The sequence below is a fragment of the Zalophus californianus genome, chromosome 2 (genome assembly GCF_009762305.2).
Source record: "Zalophus californianus isolate mZalCal1 chromosome 2, mZalCal1.pri.v2, whole genome shotgun sequence".
NCBI classification, from domain to species: Eukaryota; Metazoa; Chordata; class Mammalia; order Carnivora; family Otariidae; genus Zalophus; species Zalophus californianus.
This window is the reverse complement of record NC_045596.1, coordinates 168,756,277-168,763,901: the sequence shown is the minus strand read 5'-3', so window position 1 is coordinate 168,763,901 and position 7,625 is coordinate 168,756,277. Positions and strand designations below refer to the sequence as shown.

At 51.8% G+C, this 7,625-nt stretch overlaps 1 long non-coding RNA gene across 2 annotated transcripts; it reads right to left on the bottom strand.

The window, feature by feature from the left end:
• Window positions 1-2,945: 2,945 nt before the first annotated feature.
• On the bottom strand, window positions 2,946-7,226 carry LOC113925767. Of its 2 annotated transcripts, none has more exons than XR_003521050.1 (5): window positions 7,052-7,226; window positions 6,196-6,245; window positions 3,669-3,714; window positions 3,293-3,559; window positions 2,946-3,096 (listed from the first exon to the last, which is right to left on the bottom strand). It is a non-coding gene; the product is annotated as an uncharacterized LOC113925767 (long non-coding RNA). The 2 variants fall into 2 exon arrangements; XR_003521049.1 differs by having other exon boundaries at window positions 3,679-3,714.
• Window positions 7,227-7,625: the final 399 nt, after the last annotated feature.

The following is a 7,625-nucleotide window of genomic DNA, read 5'->3' as shown; positions in this document are numbered from 1 at the left end:
TGCCCTCCCCATGCTCATTGTACACAGGGGGAAGCTGAATCTGTGCTTGAGATGAAAGTATGCATGACTGCCCATGGCCACACGTGAGTAAGGCCGAACTCTCCTCTCCCTCCCTCCAGCTCACCTCCACACTGCTTCCTTGGGCCTCAACAAACAGAAACTCCTTCCAAACCCACTGAGCCCTGTTTACCTGGAGAAAGTTTGCATCCGAAATCATGGGAAATAGGTGCCTCCAGGGATGGAATGCTCCAGCCAGACAAGCGTGGCCTTGCCACTGTTAGGACAGACATCTCAGAGCTATGAGACCTTGAAGTTCAAAGAGATTTGTGACCTTCTGCATACTTTGTAGTCCTCAGATCTGCACCAGGTGGCTTGCAAAGAACCACCTACTGGAGCACTGAGGCAGCATATTGACAAGCCCTCCTTACGAGAAGGGTAGGGACCTCCCGTGTATTGAACTCTAGGAACTCTTTCATCTGTGAAACTTACAAAAAGGTAAGGATTGACTGAAAATGATAATGATCGATGGTCACTGGCAAACAAGTACTGTTTGATGAACTGTATGTGCTCTCCATTGAAAGGAAAACAGTCTGGGCAACAGGGACCAGACACGGCCTTCTCCTTCTCTAACACTGATGGAGTGCTCACAGTGCACCAGGCACTGTGCTAAGCACCTTCCACACAAGGCTTCATTTACTCTTGGCAACAATTCTCTGCGGTGAGTCTATTAGGGAACACATTTTGCTCAAGGTGACAAAGCCAGTAAGCCATAGAAGCAAGATTCCCTAGCAAGTCTATCTGATTCCCAAAACCTATACTCTGGTCACAAGGGCCACCATGTGCTCTTGTGAGGCTGGTGTCCTGCACGAGAGCATCCAGCCAAGGGTGCAAGTGAGGTGTCCACAGCCAATCACACCTGGCCTGGCTGCATTAGCATCAAAAGAGGACTTTCTCGAAACCTCCTAAAGGCACCAGATGGGTGGGGGCAGGGTAGGCAGAGCCGTGCCAACTTCAGACCCTCTCCTCTAAAGACTACAGGTCAGAAAAGAACTTTAAATCCCCTGATCCCAGGCTCACCTCCTGAGGGTCACACCTGAACTTTGCAGTGCACTTGTACTTGCAGAGATATTTCTTGAGAACCTACTACCCGGGCTAAGTGCTATCAAAGGACAGAAGATGGATAAGACATGGCCCCTCCTATCAAAGTGTACAGTCTAGTAGGGAAAACCGTACAAACACATACTAATAATGTGAAATAAGGTCTGACAATAACATGTGAAGGGGACTCACAGAAAGTGCCAGGTGTCCAGAGCACCCTGGGAGCTGGAAGGATTCATTCGTTCACCCGGCCCCCAGAGGAAGAAGGGGAGAGGTCTTTGAGGCCAGTGGGGTAGCCTGAGCAAAGCCCAAAGCTGGACTGTGTGGGAGGATGTCCCTCCAGCTCACACCCACAGGCTTCCATCAGCAGGGAGCACGAAGGCCAGTATGGCTTCACGCAGTCCGTGCTTCGGGGACCACCAGGACAGGTACGGCACCCGGCAACCCCAACCCCGGCAAAGGAGGGCAACAGCCTCCGGGTGGACAGAGCACAGGTAAGCACAGTGAAGGGGCTGTGGCGGAGGGAAGTGAGGCTCTGCACAATTCAGTTCAAGGCTCGGAACTGAAACATGCATCACATGTGCTGGCCCTGCTCGTCCAGTTCCAGCCACCCGCCCTGGGTGCTCCAGGAATGGCCCCAGTGACAGCGTCAGGGACCAGCGCACAGAGAGGGTCGCGGTGATAGGTGGGTCCTTCACACCCATCCCTTGCCTGATACTCACCTGTCTTCCCTGACCCCCGTTCCCTTCTCTGGGAGTGTTAGAGCAAATGTTCTTGGAGAGCATCCTCCTTTGCACCCCGTGCTCCGAACATCACCCTCTCCTCTGTCCCACCCCCAGTGCCATTCCTCCCCCGACACACACACACACACACACACACACACACACACACACACACACGCACGCGCACGCGCACGCGCATACACACACGCACACGCACACGCACGCACGCACACACTCCTTCTCACCTCCCTTCCCTCCCCCACCCCTTCCCCTCCATTTGTTTCAATGAACAGCCCCTTTTATCTATTCTGTAGGTACAAATGAAGCTGTCAAATTTGATCAGGCGCTTGATATGACAGGCCGTGGGAGTCAGGACCCCTTGAACAGAGTGGGCCTTGTCTGTCACAGCCTGCCTGACACTTCCCATAATGCCCAGACTGATGAGATTCTGAGTAGGGCCCAGCACATTTTCAACTCTATTTTGGGTGAAAACCCTTCCTGAAAGATCTTGAAAGGACCTGGCAGTTCAGCCGCCCGGATGATTAATGAGGGTTGGCTCCGCTGGATGGATTTCTCCTGGTGCCAACAGCCGTCCTCCCAACAGGCTAGAACGTGTTGCCGTTGACTCCCCCCCCCCACCACCACACATTCCCCTCACGGCGACGCCCCCCCCAAAAAACCTCTCCCACCAACCCTTGGACATCGCCGTGGCCACCCCTCGCCTCCACCCACAACCACTCTGGCCGCACATCTCTCGCCCATCCTCCCTCATTTTCTGGTGCAGGAGCAGCCCCGGCATATGGAAAAAGTTAACCAGCACAGCTGAGTGAGGTCTGGCGTGAGCGAACGGGGCCCCCTGAGAGCTTGGCAAGTTTGAGGGGCACAGAGGGAGGGCTGAGAGGGCACCAAACAGGACAGTCGCCCAGGTTCTCCTTGAGCACCATGTCACATGCTCCAGTGGACAGGGTAGGCCTGTCCCCTTTTCCTCCATGGACCTCAAGAGCCCTGGGGACAGAAACCATGGGGTGTCTAAGTCCCCAGAGAGATAAAGCCTTAAAGTCCTTGCTTTTCCGCACTCGGCTCATTCGATTTCTCAGAGGGGATGCAATTGCCATTTGGAGCAAGACAATTCTTTATTGAGCAGGACCCTCTGGTGTAGGGCAGAAGATTTAGCATCCTTGGCCTCAAGACACTACTCGTTTGTAGCAACCACAGTCATGGAGATAACCACAGCCATCCCCTACAACTCCAAATGCCCCTGGGGGTGGTCCCAGCCCTGCAGGAGAAACACCCTTAGGATAAAAAGTCTCCCTGCCTCCCTGCCTCCCTGCCTCCCTCGTGTCTTGAGGGCCTTGCCCTCCCCTCTGCCTCCTCCAGCTCTCACAACCCTCAACGTCATTCAGTGGGGAGAGCACCTTGAAGGAGGAGAGAGAAGGAAAGAAGGGTGTTCTCCCACCCACCTCAATACTAACCTTTCCCCTCCGCTGCTTGCCACAGATCAGCCCTACTTGAAACCCTTTAGTCTTCCCTTCCTCTTCTGCATTCCTATTTTCCCCAGCAGATTACAGCTTAACCACGCTTCGGGTGAAAGAAGCGTGCCCAAAACCTCTTTGGGCTTTCCAAGCTCAGAATCCTTCAGGAACAGGCCAATGACAAGTAGTTGGGGTCAGGAATATGCTGTTTCTTTTCGGAACATCCATATATTTCTTTTTCAAGCCAGGCTGCAAGGTCCGGGGACTCTATTGGAGGAGAAGCAGAGTTCCTATAACCAATGCCATCTCCCATGATCTCTTGTGGAGCAGATTCCATGGGGCCAGGCCATGAGAGAGGGTTTCCAAGAATACCAACCCAAACCTACTCTCCTCACTCCATGTTTTCTTCTCTCCCTTTCCTTCTGAAAAAGATAAGAAAAAAAACCCATAGTTTACCCACTCCCAAGCCACTGGGTAAATGCCCAACCCCACCCTTTATCAATGGCCCAGTCAGTGGCCAGGTGCTCCAGCCCCCAGATGGACCCAGCACCATCAGTGCCTTCATTCAGTACCATCTACTGAGCATCTAGTACCTACCAGGTACTGGGCTCCAATCTGGGCCTACAATAGTGAGCAAAAAGACACACAGCCCCTGCTTTCATGAAGCTTACAGACTAATAATAAGAAAAAAAAAATGAAACAGATCAATGTAGGATTATAAATTGTGGTAGTAGCAATGAAGGAAACGCAGAGTGTCTTTTACAGTGCATCCAGAGAGGGTGTAGCAAAGAACCCTTGTTTAGAACAAAGGTCAGAGAGAGCCTCTGTGGGATCGTGACCATGAAGCTGAGACCTGAAGGCTGAGCAGGGTCAGCCAGGTAATAAAAAAGGAAGAGTGTCTCAGGCTAGGGAAATCCACACCTGAACATCAGCCGAATGCTCCTGTCGTGAGATGCTTTCCTTGTAGCTGTGCCTCCATGAAAGGACAAAAACTCAGTAACTCAGCCCAAGCTCTGGAAGAACCAGAAGGGGAAGGAGCTGGGAGGAGAAGGTGACCACCCAGTCACTCCACAGTCCGGGGCACAACCAACCATCTCGGCAAGCAAGAGGGAGACTGGAGACTGATCTGGGGCTGACAGGACCTCTTCCCTGGAGTTTCAGGGAATGCCCTGGGGCCAAGTTTTGAGGTTCTCTACCTCCTGGAACTGTGATGTGGGCAGCTGCTGATGGAGATAGAAACTGAACTAACGATGACACAAATTAACATATAATTACAAGATTCTTGCCCAAGAGTGAAGCTTATGGGAGACCTGGCTTTCTCTCTTCCAAGATAATATTTTAATGAAATACAGGAGAATGTGTTTCTTACTCTTGGAAACCCATAGGCCTTTATTGGCTCCCCACTGTCTAATAGAGGCCAAACCTTTAACCTAGCAATCGAGTCCTCCATGGAATGGCCCCCACACCTTTCTACCCACCCCTGCCGGAACCTTCGCAGGAGCCAAACATGACGACTCACTCTTTCCTAGACATCCAGCTCTTGCATCCAGTTGTTGTTCCTTCCTCCTAAAAAGCCTATCCCCCGCCGACAAATTCACTGGTCTCATTTTTTACCCCAATTGGTTGCAGTTTCCCCTTGCTCTGAATCCCATGAACCCCTTATTTTATCTCTCTTATAGTCCTTCTGTATGTCAGGACCCCTCATCACCCATCACTGGACCATAAGTTCCTTAAAGCCAGGAAGGGTCCTTTACACACACTCACATCCTAGGACAGGGCCAGGCACAAGGTAGACAATAAATGCTTGCCGAACTCCATTTAATTGGAAAAGAGCTAAAGAACTTAAGCAGTTGTCAACATCTTTGAGCTGAAATGACTAATTTGATGAGAGAAGAGACCTGGGAGGTAAAATTCAAAGAAGGAACAAGAGGGACAAAAGAGAAATCAGGAAAGAGAGAAAAAAAAAGATGCACACCTTTTACCAGTGGCCCAGTGGCCAGTTGCTCCAGAAGCCTTCCCTTCTCTCATTCTCTCATTGGTCCCCACATACCCAGAACAAGAGAGGTGGTCCTGAGGGCAGAGGGTCACTCTGAGGACCTTGGCTATCATGGCAAACCCTAGAGGCTGGCAGAGGATGCCCACTGAAGTATGGGCCATCAGTGACCACCTTCCTCTGCCTATTTGCCATGGTGGCTGGAATTCCTCACTCCCCCCACCCCAATTCATTTCTTGGAGTTAAGGAGCAAAGTCCTGGAAAAAAAAAAAGATCGCAAAAATGTTCTGGGAATGGGGTAGAGGGAGAAGACACCCCTCTTAAGACATCAGTGTTCACTAAACCTGTTTGGGAACAGGCTGCACCTAAGCAGATGGAGAGCAGGGCTACCAGGCATGGGATGTCAGACTCTCAAGGGGTCTGGTCAGGAAAGCTCTGGAACATGAACATTTTCCCAGGAATGGCAGCTCCAGGGTTGTTACCTCCAGGGAGGACCTGGCAGCCAGAAGGCAGGGCCAGAGGACTTCCCTTCAAGGAGCGACCCTGCCTCAGTACCGACTCTCTATTTGATACTTATCTCACCCACGAAAAGCCACCACCACGAGGGAGGGACCATGCCCTGTGTTTACTGCTGTACCCACAGTGTCCAGTCTGTGCCCAGCATGCAGCAGGCACTCAACAGAGATTTCCTGAATAAACAAATAAATTAATAAGGCTGTAAGAAGGTGCTAAGAAGGGACCCCAAGGAGAAACTAGTCCTTGCTCTCAATTCTGCAAAGGGACCCAGAAGACCTGTGGACATTCAGACCCACGTTGCTGGAAGCCATCCCCGACATGAGCCAAGCACTCCCATCTAGCAGACAGAGGTCCACACCTGAGCAGCTTGGAAAGGAGACATTTGCAAACTTACCACACCAGCTTTTGAAGCAGAACCGACCTCCCTGCTGTCTTTCAGGATTTCTTGAGGGAGAAAAAGAATTTTCCTGGCCATTGGGCCAGAATATAAAAACAAGGCTACATAAAACAGGCCTAAGAGGGAAAGAGTAGGCCAAAAACAATATGCTCTTCTCCCCCCTCCCCCCGTTTTCTTAGGACCTCAACCTCTTTTCCCTGTGAGGAGGAGGAGGAGAGCAGAGCCTAATGACCCTTTGCCCCCTTGCTAGGACAGAGGCCCTCCTCACAGGCAGGGAGTCAAAGGAAACTTTTCCGAGACTGATTACCAAGAGGGTAACTAGGTACACAGAGCACATGTGAACAGGCTCCTCGTTTCCAATTCAGGACTGTCAGATGGTGATTAATGACTAACAGCCACAGAACAGCCTTGATTGCCAAGTGCCGTATTGTTAATGCTGACATTTAATGAGGCCGGACACAAGTCCAGCACAATTCCACACCATCATCTGCAAATAGCGCTCAACAGATTTAATTGGTTAAGTATTTGTGTGTGTGTGTGTGTGTGTGTGTGTGTGTGAGAGAGAGAGAGAGAGAGAGAGAGAGAGAGAGGGAGGTATAAAGTGCAGAAGAAAGGGATAAGATGTCGATGTCGCTGTGTGAATTTGCCCTACAGGGTCACCTCTATTTTAATATGTGTGTAACTGTGTGATCCCACGAGTCAGGTGGAGTGAGTGCATAGGACTGTATCCGCAGACCCGCAAGATGACCTCAGTCCCTGGCAGGCAAGTCCGATGCGGCGGCAGCTCCCGCCGCCCCCTCCCCACCCCACCAGCGCCTCTGACGACCGCTGTGGTCTCCCCACCACCACCCACCAGCATCACCGTGGTCTCTCAGGGGCAGCTGGGAACTGGCATGTTTGTGAAGTGAAAACACATGAAAGAGAGTTGAAAGAAGAAGTTGTCTAGAAGTGGGCCTGGATCCAGGGCGCTCGAGAAGCCACTTTTTCACTGGACTCAGATCAATGGTCCCTTGGCCCGCCTGACTGGGCGGCTTCTCCTTTGCCAAGACAGAACGGTTACCCCCGTTCCGGAACTCAACACGCTCTTAGGAGAGGAACGGAATCCATCTTATTGTTCTAGAACAAGAGTCCCTGGCAATAGGGACAGAGAGACTGGCCCAGCGAGGGTTCTGCGGGCCAGCTGAGCAAGGTGACGAAGGGCGCAGAGAAAAGGAGATGTGGGCTCGAGGCAAGGAGTCTGTGCTCTCGGAGGCCTGGCTCTAGCCACCGTCTGTGGTGTGGCCTTTCGGGAATGCAGAGAAGGAGGTGAGACCCAGGCAGCCAGCACTCTAGTTGGGGAAATAGAAAACGGACACAGAAGAACAGCCTGGACAGTGGATGCTAAGGGCCAAATGGGCAGCAGGAGGTGGTCAGTGTCTCCAGCATTC